This window comes from Pogoniulus pusillus, unplaced genomic scaffold (assembly GCF_015220805.1).
Source record: "Pogoniulus pusillus isolate bPogPus1 unplaced genomic scaffold, bPogPus1.pri scaffold_47_arrow_ctg1, whole genome shotgun sequence".
NCBI classification, from domain to species: domain Eukaryota; kingdom Metazoa; phylum Chordata; class Aves; order Piciformes; family Lybiidae; genus Pogoniulus; species Pogoniulus pusillus.
In genome coordinates, this window is record NW_026974707.1 from 2,206,793 (window position 1) to 2,228,235 (window position 21,443).

The window sequence follows — 21,443 nt, forward strand, 5'->3', positions numbered from 1 at the left end:
AAGCTCCTGCTCTAACCCAAACGAGCTGAGCCCATCCCTCAGCTCAGCCCTGAATGCTGAGTTCCTGCCAAAAACCTCTCTGCCACTGCCACCATTGCCCATCCTGGCCTCATCCTTTATCTCTGGCACAAACTCCTTGACCTTAATCCCAGCACTCAGCCCAAGCCCTGTCACGCAGAAATGACCCTCAGCTGAGCATTGCCAAGCACCCTCAGCAGGACAACAAAGCCTCTTCTCAGCCTTGCCCTGAGACCCAGACCTCAAAGGCAGCTCTGAGCCCTCAGCCCTTTCCTGGGCACTTCAGCCCAAATCTTCTCCCACATGTGACTGACTCTGCTTGACCCCTGGCACAGGGCAGGGGCTCTGAGGTGCCAGAGCAGCCACATGGCCTTAGAAGAAGAACAGGAGATGACCTGTGGCTGAGCAGCTGATGGACACCAGCAGGAGATGGGTAGCAATGCCATGGGGAGCTGAGCTGTGCCTCAGCATCTCAGGGCCAGCAGCGGGCACAAGGCTGTGCAGGGGCTGGGAGGTCACTGCTGCCTCAGGAGCTGAGAGGGCAGCAGCAGGAAGAGGGCAACAAAGGACTGTGAGGTCACTTCTTGCTGCAGCAGCTAAAGCCTGCCCTGACTCCTGCCTGGGCTCTGTGCTGTTGGGCTGCCAGCTGCCAGTGTGCCCAGCAGGCAGCAGAAGGCCTGTGGTGGGCAAGGCACTTGTGTGAGTCCCTGTCCCTGAGCACCTGGTGGCCCCTGCAGGAAGAGGCTTGGGGCTGGGATGTCACCTCCCTGCTCCCCTGAGTGCCTGAGGGGACAGAAGCAAGGACAGGGCTGGGCTGTGGCTGCTGGAGATGCTGAAAGGCAGCAGCAGGGACCTGGCTTGGAAGCCCCTGGAAAGGTTTCTGCTGCCTGCTCAGCTGCCAGCCACAAGCAAGCTGCTGGCTTGGGCCAGCATTGGGACATCACTGAGAAGCTCCTAGGGCAGCAGGAGGCACATGGCCGTGGGGGTGAGGGCACTGAAACTGCAACCCCTTTGTGTCTTTGGCCAGCAGCAGGCACAGGGCCAGGCTGGCCACTGTAACATCCCTTGTGGCTGCCAAGCTGAGAGGCAGCAGCAGGGAGGGGCCTTGGGTGTTGGTTTGGAGCTAGAGGTTCTGCTCTGTGCTGTCCCCAGGCAAAAGGCACTGCAGGCTCTGGCAGGGACCATTGCCAATGCCCTGGGGGGGAGCAAAGCCTGCAGGCAGTGCAGAAGGCCAGGAGCAGCTGAGCTGTGGCAGCAGGAGTGTGGCCACCCAGGCACGGGGGTTGTCCCCCCCTGCCCCCAGCACTGCTGTGGCCACAGCTGGATTCTTGGTGTCTGGTTTGGGAATTCCTGTTCTGGAGGAATGGAGAAGAGCTGCAGAGGCTCCAGAGGGTATCTGCCAGGACTGGGGTGCAGGCACAGAGGGACTGAGGCTTCTGGAACCTGCTGAAGCGCAAGCTCAGGGCACCGCAGCTGTGCTGTGCCCCTGCTGGGAGGGCAGTGATGAGGAAGCCTTTGGTGTTGGTGGGAAGAGAAGAAAACCTCCAGAAAGTGCAACTTGTGAGACTCTGCCTGGGGGTGAGGACACAGAAAAGTCACCCCAAGGGTACCCCTGTGGTGCCAGAGGCCATGGCTCTGTGTCTCCAGAGCTGGCCATGGAGAGCAGAGACAGAGCAGGGAGGGCACAGAAACGTCCTGGTGAGAGCTGGCAGGAAAGCAAGAAGGGTGTCAGGAGCTGGGGCAGAAGGAGCTGCAGGCACGGGGCAGGGTGGCACAGCCTGCAGCAGGGTGGCCAAGGGCCTGGCCAGGCTCAACAGCCCCAGATGTCTCTGCCCACCTGTCTGTGGCACTTGGCTGTGCCACCAGCCCTGGGAGATGGAACTTTCTTTGGAGGCTCTCAGGATCTGCCTGCCCAGAGGCTGAGCTCAGGGCTGGGCCTTTGTGCTCCACAGAGCCAGCAGAGCTTTCACCTTTGCCTCCCTGCACTCGAGGCCTCCACTGAGCTGCTCCCACAAGCCCCTGGGGAGGTTGCTCAGGAACAGCCTCGGTGGGGCCCAGCAGCACTTCAAGGTTGAGTTTTTCTCCTGACTTAGACTTCTTGAGAGGCCTCTTCAGCCTCCTGGCAGCCCCTCGAGGTCATGCCAGGAGCCCCAAGCACCCTCAGGAGCTGCTTCTCTCTGCAGCCCCCTTCAAGCTGCCCCTGCACAGCTGCCCCAGCTGAGTGCTGGTGGCAAAGGGCAGTGCTGTGCCTGACGCCCCCGGCTGAGAGGGGAGGGGACAGCAGCAGCAGCAGCAGCAGCAGGGGGAGCCCTGCAGGCTGCCGCTCAGGGGCGCTGCCCTGGCAGGAGGAGCAGCCCAGGCCGAGTGACGTCACGGAGCAGATTGATTGCCTGGTTGCTGTGATGTCACAGAGCTGAGAGACGTGGGGGTGTGGCATCCCAGGGGTGACATCACAGAGTGGGCAGCCTGATGGCTTAGAGCAAGCTCTGTGAGGCGGAGCAGGCTGTGTGATGTCAGCACTGACCTTGTGATGTCACAGAGCAGAATGTGTTACACCAGAGAGAGGAATGTGTGACATCACAGATCTGGAGTGTGACATCATCGGCAGGTCGGGTGACATCACAGAGGAATGTGTGACACAGGCTGAGAGACATCCTGGGCCTGGGCGTGCGACACCACTGAGCAGGATGTGTGACGTCATGGCATGGTCTGTGTGACATCACAGAGAGCACTCTTGTGTGGCACAAAGCAGGCTCTGTGACGTCACAGAGAAGGCTGCATGACATCATGGGGTTCAGTGACATCACAGTGTGGGTCGTGTGACATCACTGAGTGCTCTGTGCAATGTTATTGAAGTGGCTCTGTGACATCATACGGAAGGCTGTGTGCTGTCATAGAGCAGGCTGTGTGACGTCACAGACCCCGATTGTGACGTCATAGACAAGAGCTGTGTGACCTCCAGGAGCAGGCCATGCAGCAGCACAGGGAGAGCTGTGTGGTGGCTGAGGGGGGCAAGTGTAAGGCCATGGGCAGGGCGTGTGACATCATAGGGTGTCACATCCCCACCTCTGAGCTCACAGAGCCTGCCAGGTGATGTCACACAGCACTCCCTGTGATGACACGCAAGGTTCTCTGTGATGTCACACACCCCACACTATGACATCACACAGCCCTGTCTGTGACATCACAGGGTGCAATCTGTGGTGTCACACATTCTGGTCTATGACGTTACAGAACTCTGTGATGTCACACAGCCCACCCTGTGATGTCACATGGCCCAGCCTATGGTGCCCACAACACTCCAGTGTCACTCACAGCCTGCTCCATGATGTCACACATCCCACTCTAGGAGGTCATACATCCCAGTCCACAATGTCACAGTCCCCCTGATGATGTCACACAGCCTGCTCTGTGTTGTCACAGAACCTGCTGCATGATGGCATTCAGCAGTCCTGGCAGCGCAGCACAGCTCTGTGATGTCACACAATGCTCTCTATGATGTCACACAATGCACTCTGTGATGTCATACAATGCACTCTGTGACATCACACAATGCACTCTGTGATGTCACACAATGCACTCTGTGACATCACACAATGCACTCAGTGACGTCACACAATGCACTCAGTGACGTCACACAATGCTCTCTGATGTCACACAGTGCACTGTCACACAATGCACTCTGCGACATCACACAATGCTCTCTATGATGTCACACAATGCACTCTGTGATGTCACACAGTGCACTCTGTGACGTCACACAATGCTCTCTGTGATGTCACACAGCCTGCTGCATGATGGCACTCAGCAGTCCTGGCAGCGCAGCACAGCTCTGTGACGTCACACGATGCACTCTGTGACGTCACACATTGCTCTCTGTGCTGTCACACAACGCTCCCTGTGACGTCACCCATCCTGCTCTGTGCTGCCCCGGCACTGGCTGTGGCTCTCCCCAGAGCGTGGCCCTGCTGCTGTGCTCTGCAGCGCTGCTGCTGGGGGCTGGTGGCGCCGCAGGGCTGTGGCTGCACTGAACCTGCACCCAGGCTGCGCTCTGCCAACGCTTCCCTGCCCCAGGGGCACACGGAGCCAGGGCAGCTGAGCCGAGCCGGCCGTGGGGCTGCTCCACGCCAGCTGACGGCAGCTCAGCTGGAAGGGAGTGACAGAGGCAGTGTGGGACACCCACCTGTGGCTCTGCCCTGCCAGCAGCCACTCTGCCTGGTTCCCGGAGCCTGCTCCCTGGCGCCACAGCTCCTCTGCTGCCGGGCAGCAGAGAACAGCAGCAGCTCCGTTTGCTGGGCCAGCTGACCCAAACTGGGTACCCCCTGCTGCAGAGGCTCGGTGCAAGGACCAATTGCCTGCTGCCCCAGCACAGAAGTGAGGGGAGAGGAGCACAGCTCAGGGCTGAGGTGCACAGGTGAGAGCTCAGTGGAGCAGGAGTGCTCAGGTGCCTCAGCTCATCACCTCCTGAACCTAACAGCACCAGGCAGAAGCAGCTCAGCTCAGCCTCTCTGCAGGAGCAGAGCACTGAAACACACAGGGAAACACAAACCAGCACCAACCAGAACCCCAGGCCCAGCAGCTCCCTGACTGCCACCCTTTGGGCTGCCAGGCCTGCAGGGAAGAGCCCACACCCAAGGGCACAGAAGCAGCAGCTGCAGCAGAAAGCCTCCCATGCTGCAAGTTGAGCTCCAGGCCTCATCAGAGCTGGCTGCAGGCAGCACTTTCAGTCTGCAGCTGCCATGGCTGCAGCAGCTCAGCTCCAGCCGTGCCACAGGCAGCTGGTGCCAGCTCAGGTGCAAAAGCCAAGGGGCAGAAGGCAGTGAGGGAACATTCACTGCTGGCCTCTGCCCTCTGCAGCAGCTGCTGCATGTGCTGGGGCCTGCTCCCTACAGTGACCCAAACCTCACCTGGCCTGGTGGGCAGCAGAGTAACATCTCTGTGTGCTTCTGCCTTCCTGCGCGGCCTTGGCTCTTGCTGTGCGCCTGTGAAGCTGCTCTCACCTCGTCCCACAGCTCCTGTGCTGCTCTGCCCTCGTCCCTGCCCATCTGGGAAAGGCACTGGCAGAGCAGCTTGGGTGGGCACTTGGCCAGGGCCAGGCCACCACAGTGACTTTCAGCTGGTGCCCAACGTGCCCTGCACGCTCCCAGAGCCACAGAGCCACAGAACCAGGCAGGGCTGGGAGGGACCACAAGGAGCAGCCACTCCCAAGCCCCCTGCCATGCCCAGGGACACCCTACCCTAGAGCAGGCTGCCCACAGCCTCCCCCAGCCTGGCCCCAAACACCTCCAGCCATGAGGCCTCAACCACCTCCCTGGGCAACCCCTGCCAGGCTCTCACCACTCTCCTCCTCAACAACTTCCTCCTCACCTCCAGCTTCACTCTCCCCACCTCCAGCTCTGCTCCATCCCCCCCCCGACTCCTGCCACTCCCTGAGAGCCCAAAAAGTCCCTCCCCAGCTTTTCTGTAGCCCCCTTTGTGATAAATTTCGAAGACAAAAATCTTAAAGTCCAATCAGAATTTTATTAATTACAAGGAGCAAGCAGGATAAGAGGCAAGAATCAGCGCTGGACGACAAGGGGGAGTCCCCGCTCCGCCCACTGCCGCGCCCAGCTGGTTCCGGTCCTCCCCTTTTATAGTCTGCTCGCTGCCGCTGACAGGTCCCTTTCGAGGTAAACAAGCACTCTGCACATGTGCGTTGAGTCGCTGAGGGGTCTTCTCCTACCCCCTGGTGATCGCTTGTGAGAAAAGGTGGGAAATCCTCTCAGGTACTGTAGACCTCTGACCTGGGCTTCTGGAACTCAAAACTTATCAAAAACCTCCTATTATCCTATTTTTAGTGAACAAAACACACTATTCTCTATCACAATCCCCCATTTCTCTTCTTCTTCATTTTTGTTCACTAAATCTTTGTAACTCCTGTTTAGCTAATTCTAGTGTCTCTAATGTTTCATCTACAGACAACTGTTCATATTTGGCCCTCATAAACATGAGATGTGCAGCTTCTAAACGACTTTTTACTATAGAATTCAACTTGTTGAATATACATGGCCCAAAAGTAAGTCCCAACATCAACAGAATCACTGGCTCTGCAATAGTTGAAAGTAAAGTAGTCAACCAAGGAGAGTAGCTAAACCAATTCTCGTAGCAACTCTGATGTGCCTCATTTTCCCTTTTTCTCTGCTCTATCTCCTTTTTTAACTCATTCATAGAATCGATTACCACCCCTGTGTGGTCTGCATAAGAGCAACATTCCTCTTTCAATGCCACACAAAGGCCCCCCTCCTTTAGGAATAGCAAATCTAAACCTCTACGATTTTGCAGTGCTACTTCTGACAATGACCTCACTGATTTTACCAACCCCTCAATCTGATGTTCTATTTTACTTAAATCTTCATCCACAGAGAGTCTTAATATCTTAAATTCCTTTTGTTGATTTACTAATGAGGCTATCCCAGTTCCAGCTCCCACCCCTCCTACCGTTAAGAGTGTTGCTATAGTCAAGGCAGTAAAAGGTTCTCTCCTCTGGAGGTGGTGCTCTGGGGTCGTATGCTGTTCAAGGACATAGTCCTTTGGATGGTTAAGTGACCTTTGGTACAATAGCTACTTGGATACAATCATCATGAGTATAATTAAAGGTGTTTAAAGATAAACAAGGAGTGATTCCTATACTCTGACAGACCCATCGAGTGTTAGAGGCTGGAAGCAACCATTCTGTCCCATGTCTCTGCTTTGGATTTTCCACTGTAATGTTGCATAAGTGCTTTTTATTGGGGGGGACAGTACCCACACATCGTCCTTGTCCTGTTATCTGGGAGAGGGTTATACCTTGGGTGCTCTCCTTATTCCTTTTCCAGAGACATTCTTTTGGGTTAGCCCCATTTATTCCTTTTGCCCTGTCTATTACTGCAATAGCTTCATAGAAAGGGGGTTGGAGGTTGTAACACAGCCAACACTCTTTGGCCAGGTCAGGGTTGGTCTTATTAAAAATTCCATACCTGGCCTGCATTATTTTCCACAAGGTTCCATATTCTGAGATTTCCCTGGGGACATCTACCTGTGCCTCGTTTAAATCTTCTGATGTGCTGCTGTTTGTGGTCCTTTGATCTCCCCCTAGTACGGGGCTGGGTCCTACCAGTTCTCATTCCTGGTAGAGTGGCTCCTTTTTGATGAGGAAGTGTGCACCTCTATCCGTCCCTGGTTCCCACAACCTAGCTCCCCAGGTCTTCCCTATTAACCATGCTTGGTCTTCTGGTTTGGTGACATTGATATAAATCCATAAACAATTCCCTCCATCTACAATGCCACCCCCTTGATGCCTTGGGGGTTTACAGCCATAGGGACCCCATCCTACCTCCAAATATTTATCTGGATTGCTGACTCTCCAGTCTGGGGCAATGGTTTCACAACCCCAGTAAGCACAATAATAATGTCCAGGATAGTTACAATATCCTTTCCCTGGGATTGAGCTAGGACAAAAGTAAAAACCATACAAGTTTAAGCAGGGCTTGGTAGGCACAATGTCACATAAGTAACAAGTGAGGCTAGGGGCACCAGGGGTAATTGTAGCTTGTATAACCCTTTGATCTTCCAGTCGTGTTAAAGTCCATTCAAATGGCTGGTGAGGCAGATGTTCATCTGCTTTTGTCCCCTTTACAAACAGCAGGGAATACAGAACAATAATTTGTAGAGTCAAGTGATAACCATTGGCACAAGGGGTGGGGAAAGCCCCAGAGTTTTTCCTATCCCCTGGTTGCACTCTGTTCCCCCTGCTAAAATCTTCTTTTCTGATATGGTCCCATAAACATTTCTCCAGTGTCCCTATTTGAGGGTTCTTCTCTCCACAGTCTTTTATCCCTCTGCCTCGCTCGTCGACCCGGTTGCTTCGAGCCACGAGGGCTACCATCTTCTCGGCAGCAGGGATACTCTTCAGGAGCCCTCTGAGACAACTTCTTAATCCTAATGTTTAATGGGACGTGTGCTGCCTTGGGATTTTTACCAAACAGGTCTGACAGGTGCAACCAACAATGCCTACTATATTTTGTTCAATTTTGCCAATCAGATTAGTCCCTCATGCTTCTCCCTAATTTCCTTCTGGGATCCAAACTCCCCTAAGTGGGGTCCCCTGTCTGCTATGTCCCACCACTTGTCTCTACAGATTTTACAAAGATGGTATACAGAAAGGAATAACAATCTGAGTTGCAAATCAACCCTTCTTATTCATTTACAGCGTCTCTTCTTCTTTGTAATTTTAACTTTAAGTCCCCTGGTTCTCCAATTATTTGCCACTCAGGTGCTGGCCCTTCCACTGGTCCTTTAATTCTGCTGGCATGAGTCCATCCCCTTTCTGCAGTCCGAACTGCTGTCTCTGTTGTGAGTAATACAAGGTAAGGACCTTCCCACTGGGGGCTCAGATTTGCTTCCCTCCAGGTCTTAACCAACACCCAGTCTCCTGGTTGTACTCGATGTAGCTTCAAATCTAGTGGAGGCCTCTGCCAAAATTCCTTTTTTCCACATAGCTTCCCTGTACTTCATTAAATTTGTGATGTAGATACTCATCTTCTCATCCCTCACTACCGGAGGGTCCCGCGATTCTCCCATGTCATAGGGCATTCCATAGAGCATTTCCAAAGGGGATATTCCCAGATCAGTTCTTGGTTGTGTCCGAATGTTTAATAAAGGCAAAGGTAAACACCTGAGCCAAGTTAATTTAGTTTCAATCATTAATTTAGTAAGTTGCTTCTTAATTTCCCCATTCATTCTTTCCACTCTTCCTGAACTCTGAGGGTGCCAAGGGGTATGGTGGTCCCACCGAGTTCTCATCGCACCCATAATTTCAGTGACTACTTTTGACACAAAATGAGGGCCCCTATCTGAGTCAATCACCTCCATTATCCCGTACCTAGGTATTATCTGCTCTAAGAGACTCTTTACAACCACTTGGGCAGTAGCTCTTGCCGTAGGGAATGCCTGCACACAGTGTGTTAAATGATCCACCAACATTAATAAATACCGGTCTCTCCCACCCTTCGGTAGCTCCGTGACATCAACTTGGGTACATGCAAATGGTCCCTTAGCTACTGGTCTGCCCCCTAATGGAGGTCTCCTCAAATTGGCCTTGTTTACCTTTAAACATACAACACATCCCTGGGCTACTTGTTTGGCCAAATTATCCACACCAGTACACATAGGCTTTGTGGCAAATTGGTCCACTAATGCCTGTGCTCCCCAAGGAGTTTTTTGGTGTGTTCTTTCCATAATTTCTAAAGCAGCAGATTTAGGTAAGACTGTTCTGTCATCCTCAGGGATCTTCCATTCTCTGTTGGGACTTTCCCTTAGTCCCATCTTTGCATCTTCTCTTTTTCCTGGGTAGTGAAGCTGTATATCTTCCACATTTCCCTAGAGGAACTTTCCTCCACCTCCCTACTTTCCTTCGGAGTGTCCTCCACCACACTCAGTGCAGCCCTTTTTGCTCCTTTATCTGCTGCATTGTTGCCTCTACTCTTAAAATCTAATCCTCTCTGGTGTCCCCTTAAGTGCACTACTGTGCTTTTTTTAGGCCCCCTTAACGCTTCTAAAGTCTCCTTTATTAGCCCCTGATGTATCAAATCCCTACCTTGAGAGTTTATTAACCCTCTCTCTGCCCAAATTTTTCCAAAGGTATGTACCACCCCAAAGGCATATTTTGAATCAGTATCTATGGTCCCTACTTTACCTTTTAGCAGTCTTAATGCTTGTAACACTGCACAAAGCTCACACGCTTGTGCTGACCACACCTTACTTAGTGGACCTGATTCCACAACTTCTAAATCTTCTCCACCTGTTATTGCATACCCAGACACTCGCCTTCCCTCTACCACTCGCGCAGATCCATCCACAAACAATCTCTCTCCCTCCCCTAGTTCCTCCTCTTCTAGATCAGGCCTAATTTTTGTTTGCTCCTCTCTCTATGGTGGATGAACATTCATGCACCAGTTTCTCCTCAGTGGGCTCCCCGTACAAGAATTGAGCAGGGTTTTGCCATGTTGTCATTTCATTGTTAGCTTCGGGGAACTGAGGAGGATACTTTCATATTTTAGAAGTCCAGCATCTGTTACCCATTTCTCAGCCTTCTGTTGTAAACCTCCTCGGATGTTGTGAGGAGATAGCACTCTTAGTTCCCCATTTAAAGTAATCTTATTAGCCTCTTCCACGAGAAGAGCACAGGCTACTACAGCCTGTAAGCAGGTAGCCCATCCCCTACCTACAGGATCCAGTAGCTTGGATAGATATCCAATAGGTTTCTTCTTCCCTGCCCAGTCTTGTGTAAGGACCCCATATGCTGTACCTTCCTCGGTGTTAACAAACAAATAGAAGGGTCTCCTTAAATCTGGTAAACTGAGAACTGGAGCTCTAACTAGGTCCTGTTTTAATCCCTCTAATCACTTATTATCCTCCTCACTCCATTTTGTTAATCCATCCTGGGTCAATTTTTCATACAGAAATTTGACCTTTGAACTGTGATTCTCTATCCACTGCCAACAGTATCCTATCAACCCCAGTAGTTGTCTCACCTGTTTCTTGCTTCTAGGGGGTTGTAGGGAGAGAATTCCCTGAACTCTTTCGGGGTCTATCTTCTTTTCTCCCTTACTCAGATAATGTCCCAAATATCTAACTTCTTCTTCTACAAATTGTAATTTAGACTTCGAAACCTTTAGGCCTCTTGAGCCTAAAAAATTTAACAATCTAATACTTTCTGTTCTTAGTTCTTCTTCAGTATCTCCTGCTATCAAAAGATCATCCACATATTGAAGTAAAGTTACCCCCTCCCCAGGTTTATATTCTGCCAAAATTTGTTCTAATGCCTGTCCAAACAGGTTGGGCGATTCCGTGAAGCCCTGGGGTAACACTGTCCATCTCAGCTGCTGTTTCCTATAGGTATCTGGGTCCTCCCACTCGAATGCAAAATAATCCCTACTTTCTTCATCTAAAGGGCAGGCCCAAAATGCATCCTTTACATCTATCACACTATAATACTGTTTCTCAGGGCTCAACCTACTCAGTAATGTGTGTGGATTGGCTACTACCGGGAACCGAGTCACAGCTTGCTTATTTATTTCTCTCCAATCATGAACTAGCTGATAGGATCCATCCTCCTTCCTGACAGGTAGTATAGGGGTATTAAAGGGGGACATGCAGGGTTCTAGAAGACCCCGTTCCAACAACTGTTCCATCTCTGGTTTCAGCCCCTTTTTCCCTTCAGGAGATACAGGGTACTGTTTTACCCGTAAGAGATCTCTGGATTGCTGATAGTGACTGTGAAAGGAGGAATATTTAATCTCCCTGTAGTCTCAGGGGTATACCATACCTCTGGGTCAATTTTGGCCTCATCCTCTACCCTCAAAGGGCATAGTCTGATCTTTATTGTCCCGCTTACTACTTCCATATTGATTCCTAGTTCCACTATCAAATCCCTTCCCAATAGATTGTATTCTGCCTCAGACACTAATAAAAAATCACACACACCCACTTTTGAATCAGCTTCTACCAGCACATTTTTAATTATAGGGACCCCAAATGGTTCCCCTTTAGCTCCTATTACCTTAGCAGTTTCCCTAGAAACTTCACATCCTGATGGTAACTTCTGAACAGTAGATCTCTCAGCCCCCGTATCAATAAGAAATTCTAATTCCTGTTGCTGGGGTCCCACTTTCAATTTTATCAAGGGCTCTGAATGTTGTTGGGACCCCAGCAAATAGAGCCCCTGACCCCCCTAATCTTCTTTAAAGGTTTTCTCATCCTGAGCTTTCTTTCTACACTCCCTGCGCATGTGTCCCTTTCCTCCACAATAAAAACATACTATTGCCCTCCTTTCCCTGCAAAGACCCCAACCCCTTCCCCCATTTCTCTGGGTCCCGGGATTGGGTCTCTCAGTTCTTCCACTTTCTCTGACTGCAGTCACCATCATCCGTACATGCCTGCTCACTAGCCTGCCTGCTTGCCTCGCTCCTGTCCCAGTGACCTCTCGTTCCTGATCGGCCCTGCCCGACGAGGGGCCCGCAGAGGCCTGAAGCTGCTTGGGCCCGATCCTGACAAACAAAGGGACACCGCCCAAACCTCGAATCCTGCTAATGTGAACCACTAAATCGTGAGTAAACCAAAGAAAGAACTCCTCACCTAAAGACTGAGTAACTTTAAAGACTCAAAAGAACTCTAAAGAAATCACAGACTCTCCTTTATCTGCTATTTTCTGAAATGTTATTCTACAACTTCAATCCTAAAAGAACTCACGTGGGGAATTTAGTTCGGGAGGGGATCTCCGTGTTTGAGCAATAAATCACTTGAAATCCACAAGTGAGCCTTCGCGTATTTCCCTCACAACCTCCCAAACTACCTTCCGTGACAAATTGGCCTGCGATGAGTTTCTTCATCCCTCCTAACATACACTTTCTGTGCTTCCCTTAGTAGTTCGTCCAATCCCCTATCCTGCCAATTATCTATCTTTTCTAGCTTTTTCCTTATATCATCCCAGGATTTGGCCACGAACTGAGTTTTCAGCAGGGCCTGTCCAAGTTGGGTCTCAGGATCCAATCCCGAGTACATTTGTAAGTTCTTCCTCAACCTTTCAAGCCACTCAGTCAGGGTCTCCTCCTTTCTCTGCCTCTCATTAAATGCCCTATTAATATTTTGCCCTCTGGGGACTGCTTCCCTAATTCCTTGGATGACAATTGCCCTCAAGTCCTGCATATTGACTCTATGCTCCTGCTGTTGATGATTCCACCCTGGATCCTCCAGGGGCCATTTAGTATCTGCCAAAGGTCCTTGGACATGTTGCATATCCCAAATTCGCATCCCCGCCCTCCTAATCATATTTCTTTCCTCGGCAGTACACAGTATATTCAGTATGGCCTGGAATTCTCCCCATGTGTATATGTTGGGTCCCAAAAATTGATCTAACTTCTCTGCCACTCCTAACAGGTCCTCCAATAGATTTCCCATTTCCTTCTTAAAATCTCGTGTGTCTGCTGTGCTCAAAGGCACTGAAACAAAACCTATTACCGGATTTGTTCCCGGCCCTCCCACAGGCATCTCCCAAAGTGGGTATAAATTATTTTCTCTGGTCCTGCTGCGAGTTCTAGGGCCAGGCCGATCCTCCGCTGTCTCATCCTGACCCTCCAAAGGCGGGGCATTAGGGACAGATGGAGTTGGTGGGTTCTGAGGGGGTACATATGGTGGGGGAATTAATGGGAGCTCCTCTTCCCTTCTACCTTTTTCCCTAGGTTTCTCCGGTTTCTCATCCTTCCGTTTTAATGGGAACAGGGAAACATTATTTGCTGGTACTGTTACCCAGATTGCAGCATAATTGCTTTCCTCCTGACCAAAAGGAACCTTTCCATTGACCCATATGCTCAGCTTCTGCCTCAGACAGTCCTCTATGGCCCCGAACACCAGCCAAAATACATTCCTAGATATCTCCTCCCCTCCCCATACAACCACACAATATTGGATCATTTTTGCCTTATCCTTACCCTGAATGTTTGGGTAATACTCCCAGTTTTCTACCATAAATCCTAATGGACTATCTTTAGGTATTGACGGAAGTTTTATGGGAGCCAGGGGCTTGCTCTTCCCGTGTCCCATCTTCTGGAGCGCCCTCAATCAACCGTGTGTGCGTTCACTCGCTTCCCCTCGTTCATGGCCCACGCCCTCGTGGACAGATGGGAACCGCACTACTGAGGGTCCGCACTCGCTTGGGTTGGTGCCGAGCTGCCGGCCCCCCTCTCATTCACACACACACTCGCTGTGCCTCCAGGATCCCCGACCCAGACCGAACGGAATCCCCACAGATTACTCACGCGTCCTGCGTCTTCGTCCGGACCTTTGTGCACAAAGTTTACAGGGTCTGCGGCCTCCTTTGCCTCTTATTCTGAATTTGGGTTCGTCGGTGCAGCGGTGATAGAAGCTGGACTATCCGGGCCGCCGATAAACAGGTGGCAGGGCGCCCCCCAGGTAGAGCCAAAGTCCTGTCCTGCAGGCTGCATCCGAGTCACGGCACCAAATTGTGATAAATTTCGAGGACAAAAATCTTAAAGTCCAATCAGAATTTGATTAATTACAACGAGCAAGCAGGATAAGAGGCAAGAATCAGCGCTGGACGACAAGGGGGAGTCCCCGCTCCGCCCACTGCCGTGCCCAGCCGGTTCCGGTCCTCCCCTTTTATAGTCCGCTCGCTGCCGCTGACAGGTCCCTCTTTAGGTAAACAAGCACTCTGCACATGTGCGTTGCTGTCGCTGAGGGGTCTTCTCCTACCCCCTGGTGATTGCTTGTGAAAAAGGTGGGAAATCCTCTCAGGTACTGTAGACCTCTGGCCTGGGCTTCTGGAACTCAAAACTTATTAAAAACCTCCTATTATCCTATTTTTAGTGAACAAAACACACTATTCTCTATGACACTGGAAGGGTAAGGCAGCTGAGACAGAGCAGAAGCTCTTCAGAAGAGCTTGCTGGGAGTCCAAACTGGTTTCTGAACCTGGTGAGGAAATGACTCAGGTCTGCAGCTCAGGGTGAGCAGGTCAAACCAGCAACTGCCCATGGCAGCTCACACAGCATAACCTCTTGTAGCAGACGTGCACTGACAGTCTGCTTCAGACACCTCCGAACGTGAAGCAAGAGCATTTCAGGTGGCAGCTTTCCTCTCACCTTCAGCCTGCTCTGCAGAGGAGCAGACAGGCCAGCTGCAGGCAGACAGACCTGTCTCTCTGAGCAGCCTCTGCTGCAGTGAAAGGCTCTTTGCAGCCTCTCTTGGGATGCATCCTGCCGAGGTTATTCTTCCATTCCTCTCAGCTCAAGAGAAGCTGAGTCAAGGAGCTCAGGAAACAAGGCAGCCATGGAAGGGCCTGTAAAACAGGCCCACAGGAATCCTCCTCCTTGGCAGAGGAGCAGAGCTGCTAAGACTGCTAGCAGGGAACATGCAGCATTCAGGAGGCTGCTGGTGGCCCAGCATCATTCTTGCCTTAGGGCTGGGTTGGCAGCCAGCTGCCCTGAGGAGAGCACGGACTAGACCTCACTTGGGATGGGAGTTGCCTTGGAAACAGGTCTCCTGCATCCTGCTTAGCACCTGGGATGTGAATAAGCACATCAGATGCCTTCAGAGCACAGAGAAACACAGAGAGCAGTGGGTAGGACGTTGGCTGCTTTATTAGTTTCTGTCATAGATGTTTTTTCTACAGGTGATACCATCGGTGGAGATGCTGCAGTGCAGAGTGGTTGTAAATGCTCTCCAGCTGAGATCTTGAGAATGGAAAGAATTAAGCTAGATAAGCTTCACTGGGATCTGTACACAGCAACACCAATGGATCTCTTCAGCACTGTAAGCACTACTTGTTGTGGATTTATGTCTCTTTAAAAGAAAACAGCTCCTTAGCCAATCAGGCTAGAAAACAGAGATGCACACACACACACACACACATCCTTCCCAAACAGCCTCTTCTAAGCCATCTGCATTGCACAGAATGTTACAGTGACTTCTTTGTCAGGGAATTAACAAAAGATTCTATTCCTTAAATCCTTTTGTTCAGGAAAAAAAAATTACTCCCATCTTTGCAGGAGAAGTGGATATTAAAAAGGTTCCCTTAACTGGCAACTCTGTGCAGCAGAGTTCCAAACAACCCTTCCCAAACAACCTCTTGGAACCCACCTGCATTTTAAAGAATGCTTCAGTGATTAATTTAATTTAAAGCTTTTTCTACCATTCAAATCCTTTTGTTCTGCTCAGAACCAAAATTTACTCCCATCTTTAGAGGAGAACTGAAGTGGACATGCCAAAGGTTCCCTTAACTCACAACTCTGTGCAGTTGGGTTCCAAACAACCCTTCCCAAACAACCTCTTGTGACCCACCTGCATTTTAAAGAACCTTTCAGTGATTAATTTAACTTAAACCTTTTCTACTATTGAAATCCTTTTGTTCTGCTCAGAACCAAAATTTACTCCCATCTTTAGAGGAGAACTGAAGTGGACATGCCAAAGGTTCCCTTAACTCACAGTTCTATGTGGCTGAGTTCCAAACAACCCTTCCCAAACAACCTCTTGTAACCCACCTGCATTTTAAAGAACCTTTCAGTGATTAATTTAACTTAAACTTTTTCTACCACTCAAATCCTTTTGTCCTGCTCAGAACCAGAATTTACTCCCATCTTTAGAGGAGAACTGAAGTGGACATGCCAAAGGTTCCCTTAACTCACAATTCTAAGCAGCTGAGTTCCAAACAACCACTTGTAACCCACCTGCATTTTAAAGAATGCTTCAGTGATTAATTTAGCTTAAACCTTTTCTACTATTGAAATCTTTTTGTTCTGCTCAGAACCAAAATTTACTCCAATCTTATCTAAGAGGGGCAGGAGAGTCCTGGCACTGGAGTTGGCAGGGCTCATTAGGCAGGCTTTAAACTAGGTCTGAAGGGGGTGGGTGAGGCAATTACTCTCTGTGAGAAGGAGAGAGTGGGAAGGAAACTAGGGACAATTGAGGAACCCAGAGCCCAGCTGAAGTGCATCTACACCAATGCACGCAGCTTGGGTAACAAGCAGGAGGAACTGCAAGTCCTGGTCCACCAGGGTGACTATGAGATAGTTGCCATTTCAGACACTTGGTGGGATGACAGGCATGACTGGGCTGCTATACTGGGGGGATACAGCCTCTTCAGGAGAGATAGGCAAGGGAGAAGAGGAGGAGGGGTGGCTCTGTATATTAGGGAGTCACTCCATGCCACTGAGCTTGAGGTGAGGGACAAAGGGGTTGAGAGCTTGTGGGTTAAAATCAGAGGGAGGACTAACAAATCTGACATCCTGGTTGGAGTCTGTTACAGACCACCCAACCAGGAGGAGGAAACAGATGAGATATTTTACAGACAGCTGGAGGCTGTCTCAAGATCTTCAGATCTTGTCCTTGTGGGTGACTTTAACCTGCCAGATATCTGCTGGGAACTTAATTCAGCAGAGAGGAGGCAGTCCAGGAGATTTCTAGAGTGCATGGAGGACAGCTTCATGACCCAGCTGTTAAGTGAGCCTACTAGGGGTCAAGCTCAGCTTGACCTGCTGCTCTCCAACAGAGAAGGGCTGGTAGGAGATGTGACAGTGGGAGGCTGCCTGGGGTGTAGTGACCAGGAGATAGTGCAGTTTTCAATATGCAGGGAGGTAGGGAGGCATTGCAACAAAACCTACACCTTGGACTTTCGGAGGGCAAACTTCCATTTGCTTAGGAAACTTATTTGCAAAGTCCCCTGGGCAGCAGTTCTTGGGAACAAAGGGGTCCAGGATGGTTGGACCTACTTTAATCAGGAGCTCTTGAAGGCACAGGAGCTGGCAGTTCCCATGTGCTGAAAGATGAGCCGGCGGGGAAGGCGACCAGCCTGGATGAGCAAACAGCTCCTGAAGGAATTGGGGAAAAAAAAGAGGGTGTATCACCTCTGGAAGGAGGGGAAGGCTTCTCCTGACGTGTTTAGGGAGGTAGCCAGATTATGCAGGAAAAAAATTAGAGAGGCTAAGGCCCAGCTAGAACTTAGGCTGCCACCTCTGTGAAGGATAATAAAAAGCACTTTTATGAATGTATCAGTGCTAAAAAGAAGGGCAAGAAGAACCTCCACTGCTTACTGGACCAGGAGGGGAACACTATAACTGATGATGAAGAAAAGGCTGAGGTCCTGAATGCCTTCTTCACCTCAGTTTTCAACAGTAAGGAGGGAGGAGTTCAGTGCAAGTGGCCTCTTGAACTGGGGGATGGGGTCAGGGAGCAGTGTGTTCCCCTGGAAATCCATGAGGAATTAGTTCAGGACCTGCTGAGCCACCTGGACACCCACAAGTCCATGGGACCAGATGGGATCCATCCCAGGGTGCTGAGAGAGCTGGCAGCTGAGCTGGCCAAGCTGCTCTCCATCATTTTCCAGCAGTCCTGGCTCACCGGAGAGGTCCCAGGAGACTGGAAAGTGCCAACGTGGTCCCCATCCACAAGAAGGGTCGGATGGAGGAACCTGGGAACTACAGACCTGTCAGCCTGACCTCAGTGCCAGGGAAACTGATGGAGCAGGTTAGCTTGGGGGTGATAAGAGCGCACCTGAGGGATGGCCAAGGGCTCAGGTCCATCCAGCATGGGTTTAGGAAGGGCAGATCCTGCCTTTCTAACCTGATCTCCTTCTATGATCAGGTGACTGCTTGGTGGATGTGGGGAGGCCTGTGGATGTGCTCTATCTGGACTTCAGCAAGGCCTTTGACACTGTCCCCCACAGCACACTGCTGGCTAAGCTGTCAGCCCATGGCTTGGATGGCAACACTCTGTGCTGGGTTAGGAACTGGCTGAAGGGCCGGACCCAGAGAGTGGTGGTGAATGGTGCCACATCCAGCTGGCAGCTGTCACTAGTGGTGTCCCTCAGGGATCAGTGCTGGGCCCCATCCTCTTTAACATCTTCATAGATGATCTGGATGAGGGCATGGAGTCAGTCATCAGCAGGTTTGCAGATGCCACCAAGCTGGGGGCAGATGTGGCTGGGTTGGAAGGCAGAAGGGCTCTGCAGCAGGACCTTGACCACCTGCACAGATGGGCAGAGTCCAAGGGGATGGAGTTCAATAGCTCCAAGTGCAGGGTGCTGCACTTTGGCCACAGCAACCCCATGCAGAGATACAGGCTGGGGTCGGAGTGGCTGGAGAGCAGCCAGGCAGAGAGGGATCTGGGGGTGCTGATTGATACCTGCCTGAACATGAGCCAGCAGTGTGCCCAGATGGCCAAGAGAGCCAGTGGCATCCTGGCCTGCATCAGGAATGGTGTGGCCAGCAGGAGCAGGGAGGTCATTCTGCCCCTGTACTCTGCACTGGTTAGACCACACCTTGAGTGCTGTGTTCAGTTCTGGGCCCCCCAGTTTAGAAGGGACATTGAGATGCTTGAGCATGTCCAGAGAAGGGCGACGAGGCTGGGGAGAGGCCTTGAGCACAGCCCTACGAGGAGAGGCTGAGGGAGCTGGGATTGGTTAGCCTGGAGAAGAGGAGGCTCAGGGGTGACCTTATTGCTGTCTGCAACTACCTGAGGGGAGGTTGTGGCCAGGAGGAGGTTGCTCTCTGTGCTAGTTTGAAGCAAGCTGGAATGTTTTGGTAAAAGAACTAGATAACAGGCAGTGAAATGAAAACAATTGATGTCAACTTCTCTCACAGTCTCGCTGAGAACTCTGGGAAGAAGAAAGACTTTTTCTCCATTTTGTTTTCTTACTCTTGCTTTTGCCTTAGACCTGGTCACATCTCATTAACCCTGCTCCTACTAACCTTGCTCCCTAACCTCTTGACTGCACCTCTCTTCTTCCTGAGAACTGGGGTAAGGTTGAGAGGGACCGGGGGGAGGTGTTGGGGTGGTTTGAGAGCCCCTCCTGGGGACTCAGGTTTATGGGAGGGGAGTTGTGCTTTTATATTGTTTATCCTTTGTATATTTCTGTATATAATTGTATATAACTGTATATATTGTAAATAGCTGCTTGTAAATTCTGCTAGCTGTAAATAAATTGCTTCATCTATATTCCCAGGGTCCGTCTGAGTTAGCTGGGGCAAATACAAAGTGTGGGGGGGCAGGGTAACCCCCAAACCATCACATTTTTGATTGGCTTTCCCAAAATGGGGCTAGGGATTTTTGAGTGATTGGAAAATTAGCTCTGGGAATTAAGATGAAGCTAATCAAGCAGCTATTGTATTTGGTTGGTGCATTGCTCTGGTCTGGTTTTGTTTTCTTGGCATTTAATTGGATAAAAGCTCAAATTGTTGCTTATTTCATTGATCTGGCTTATAATAAGGCTAAAGCTAAGGTTTCAGATATGTTCTGGAGCTGGGGTGATTTCATTCTTGGTTATGCTGGTTTTAATATCTCTGAGAATATTACCAAGGACATTACAGGAGCTCTGGTCAATAATGTGACAATCAATGGAAATTCTGCTTTAAATATGGCTCTAATGAGAGTTATTCAGTCTAAGACAGGAATTCCAACTGTTTGCTTAGGGACATGCTCGTGTAAAACTGTTTTTCTTCTCACAGTTTTTAATATTTGCCTCATGATTTTAATATTCATATTAATTTTGGCATTATTGGTGAAAAATTCAAAACCAGCTTCTGTAAGAGCTAGGAAAAATTCTGTGTCTCAGAAGCAGTCTCTTTCACAGCAAAACAAGGGAACACAGTTATCGGCTTCCCCCTTGCCAGCCTCTGCCCCTCCTTCTCCAAGTGCTGGGAACACAGCCAGTGTTCCTGCCACTAACATAAACAATGATAAGGATAACAAACACAACAGGCAGAGTTTGGCAGGAGCCCCGGGAGCACAGGCAAGTACCCAAAATCAGAATGTTCCTAGCAAAAATGACAACAATCCACAGAGTTTGGCAGGTATCCCAGGAGGACAGGCAAATAATCCCACTAATGATAATACTACCAATGCTGGTAACGCTAGCCCAGTCAGTTCAAATCCTAATAACACCAGCTCAGCCAATTCAAACCCCCAGCCAGCAGACCAGAACCAAAATCCTCCTGTTAAAAGCAAGGCAGATCTGAACTCACAAGCACCAAGTCAGACCTCCAATAATTCAAACCCTCCAGGTCAGACCCCTAATGATTCAAATCCTCCAGCAGACACATCCAAGTCTGTTGCTGCTCAGGCCCTTCTGGCACCTGCTAAGGCAAAAGCTAAGACAAAGAGTGGTTCGCAGGAGGGTGTAAGAGAGGGGACCTCTGGTGATCAGCAGCAAGAGGAGGAAGAGGAGGCAGTTAGTCTGCGAGACCTTGTAGATGTGCTGAGACAACAATACTCAAGTGAGAGGAGCGCTGTGAGGTTAGCTGCCAAGAGAGAGGATGGTTCCAATGGGTTTAGGAATGCTATGAGGAAGATTGTGTTAGGCCCAGTACCACCAGATCAACAACAGGAAGAGGAGGTGGAAGATGATATCCAGGGCTCCAAGGATCCACTCAGAGAGGTCAGGGAAGTTAGGAAGGAATACTCAAGGGAATCAGGTGAGCCAATCCTAAGCTGGCTAGTGAGATGTCGTGGCATTGGTGCTAATGCCCTGCAGGTAGGAGACAAGTCTGCCAAGCAGCTGGGACCACTCACTAAGGAGAGTGGAGTGGACAAACACCTGGCAAGTCCTCTTGGTAGGGTTAGCTTGTGGACACGCCTTTTGTTGGCTGTGGCTATGAGATATCCTTCCCGAGATGATTTGCCATGGGCTGCCAAGAAGTGGAACACCATTGAGCAGGGAATGAAGCTTCTGAAGGAGTTTGCTGTGAAGGAAGTTCTTTATGGAGATCATGGCACTCATGAGCCTGATGATATTCCTTTGGGAACAGGTCTCATGAAGAAGCTGATTAAGCTTGCTCCTTCATCCTATGCTAACATCTTGGCCAGTAAGTTTCTATCAAGGAGTGATAATGGAAGATCTT